This window comes from Staurois parvus, unplaced genomic scaffold, assembly GCF_062004578.1.
Source record: "Staurois parvus isolate SC_StPar_1 unplaced genomic scaffold, SC_StPar_1.0 ptg001793l, whole genome shotgun sequence".
Classification (NCBI taxonomy): Eukaryota; Metazoa; Chordata; class Amphibia; order Anura; family Ranidae; genus Staurois; species Staurois parvus.
The window spans coordinates 147358-150264 of NW_028319589.1; the positions used below are offsets into that span (position 1 = coordinate 147358).

Consider the following 2907-nt stretch of genomic DNA (forward strand, 5'->3'; position numbering starts at 1 on the left):
TGTTTTCTTGGCACTAGCAAGGTGTACCTAATAAAGTGCCCGGTGAGTGTATACTTTCATACTCTTTCATTGTTTGTACATGTATGTTTGCCGAAACATTTTTAAGGCTTATGAAGGAAACAGTCAACCAGGGTAACTCAACCTGACCATATGATTCTTCCCCCTAGAGGGCAAATCTGGGGTAGGTTTGTCAAATTCAAGAAGTGCCTACATGCCTGTAATCATTTCCCATTGGCTAAGGATAATTTGAAGACCAAACAATTGAAGACTTTGCTTTCTCTTCTAGCTCCTTGAGCAATGGAGGTGAGCCTTTTCTATTTCGGTAGGGTGAGGAAAAGGCCAAACATTGGAGAGAGTTGTCCCGGAAGACCAGGGTTTTCATAAACACTGGCTATGTCAGGGTGACTTTGCAGGAAGGTTGGGCAGCCTAGACCTTACGCATGTGCTGCTAACACCCATTGGCCCAGTTGGCCAAACCACAGAACAGTCAATGGCATGTGACTTGTACAAGACATCTGCCCACATATGGCCACCCCAGCATTCACTGATAAGATATCCCACAGCAGGGGTGGACTGACAACTCATGGGGCCCCCGGGCAATAGGGGATCATGGGGCCCCTGTGTCCTTGCCCAAACTCAAAAAAGCCTATGAAAAAGGTACCAGGGGCATCTCATGGGGCCCCCTACTGACCCCGGGCCTTTAGGCAGTGCCCGAGTTCCAAATGGTCAGTCTGCCCCTGTCCCACAGTTGATCACAATCGCTAATACAACAAAAAAAGGCTACAGATCAGGGGCGGGCTGACCATTTGGAAACTCGGGCACTGCCCGAGGGCCCAGGGTCAGTAGGGGGCCCCATGAAATGCCCCTGGTACCTTTTTCATAGGCTATTTTGAGTTTGGGCAAGGACACAGGGGCCCCATGATCCCCTATTGCCCGGGGGCCCCATGAGTTGTCAGTCCGTCCCTGCTACAGATCCATCTGAACATTCAAGCAGAGGTTTTTCTTTAATTGTCTCGGCAATAGTCCTTTGGTGTAATCCATCATTGTACACAGAGATCTTCACTGTAGAAGGACATTTTCAGTCATCATGTGCGATTTGGTGTTTTTGTTAAGCTTTCACTAAGCGTGTTTTGCATGAGCTCTGCAATAGACTGCCTCACTCTATCCTTCATATCCTTCCCCATGAAGACGTAGAGTATTGGGTTGATGCAACTATTGAACATGGCCAGAGAATGCGAGAGTATGTCCAGGATGTCCACTACGTCATTTCCAATGTACAGCAGGACTATACCCATGATGTGGTAGGGGGCCCAGGTGATGAAAAATGCCACTATGATACCTAAAGACACCTTGATGATTTTATTACCAACTGCTGAAAATGTTCTATTGTCTAATATAAAAGCCACAGAAATGTAACAGGCGAAGATGATTAGAAATGGAAGCAGAAAACCAAAAACCATATTGATGTATATAGTCACCTCTATTGAGTGCTCTTCAGAATAGCATAAGGTTCTGTTATGAGAAGTGGATAATGTTTGGTACAGGGCGTTAGGTAGACACATAATGAAGGATAATGTCCAAATGGTCAAGCAGGTCATCCACGCCACTTGTACTCCTCGGTGATTTCTGGCCCAAATGGGTTGAACAACCAGGATGCAACGGTCAACGCTGATAGCAACTAAAGTGAAGACGCTGGCGAACATGTTAAAAGGAAGGATGAAGTTTAACATCTTGCAGAGCACGGGACCGTACAGCCAGTCTGTGTAGAAGAACTGCACTACACTGAACGGGAGACACAAGCAGCACATAATATCGGCCACAGCAAGGTTCCAAAACCAAATGGTAGTCATGGTCCACTTCATCTTCACTCCAGTAACCCAAAGCACCAGAGCATTTCCGGGGACACCCACGAGGGTTGTGAAAGATAAAAGCAGGATGGAGAACAACTGCTTGTGGTTGTAAAACATGACTGGTCCCGTCTCATCAGTGACATTGGACATCTTGTTTTCCTGTAAAGACATCAACAGTTACTGCATCTTTGTGACTATTGTTCGATCAGATGTTATGAAATGTAACATAAAGTATAAGGTGGTTACTGGACATGATGGAGTTCTGTCACTAATGATGAGATAAAGTTCAATCTGGACCCATGGGAGACTGTCTCCCATGGTGCTTGTCTCCCATAGGTTCTAGCCAAACTGAATTCCCAAACTGGACTCGTGGGAGACTGTCACATGACAGGAGGCCCAATCATCTGCAGCCGTGGAATTCCTCACCCTGAATTCTGGTGACAGCATTAATCTAATATGGCCACATTGCATTGTCCAAAAATGGCCATTATAGGTCAATGATGCCACCAGCATGCACCTGGTGGGTAAGGAATTTTATGACCCCAGCTCACTGGGATGGCAGCCTGCTGTCATGTGCTTGTCTACCATGGGTCCTAGCCAAACTATATTCCCAAAACTGGACTCGTGGGAAACTGTCACAAGACAGAAGGCCCAATCATCTGCAGCCGTGGAATTCCTCACCCTGAATTCTGGTGACAGCATTCATCTAATATGGCCACATTGCATTGTCCAAAAATGGCAATTATAGGTCAATGATGCCACCAGCCAGCAACTGGTGGGTAGGGAATTCTATGACCCCAGCCCATTGGGACGGCAGCCTGCTGTCATGTGCTTGTCTCCCATGGGTCCTAGCCAAGCTGAATTCCCAAAACTGGACTCGTGGGAGACTGCAACATGACAGTAGGCCCAATCAGCTGCAGCTGTGGAATTCCTCACCCTGCATGCTGGTGACAGCATTCATCTAATATGGTCACATTGCATTGTCCAAAAATGGCCATTATAGGTCAATGATGCCACCAGTATGCACCTGGTGGGTAGGGAATTCTATGACCCCAGC

The 2907-nt window shown here is 47.0% G+C and overlaps 1 pseudogene; it reads right to left on the bottom strand.

The window, feature by feature from the left end:
- Window positions 1–1031: 1031 nt before the first annotated feature.
- LOC149434258 (C3a anaphylatoxin chemotactic receptor pseudogene) lies at window positions 1032–2021 on the bottom strand (annotated as a pseudogene).
- Window positions 2022–2907: the final 886 nt, after the last annotated feature.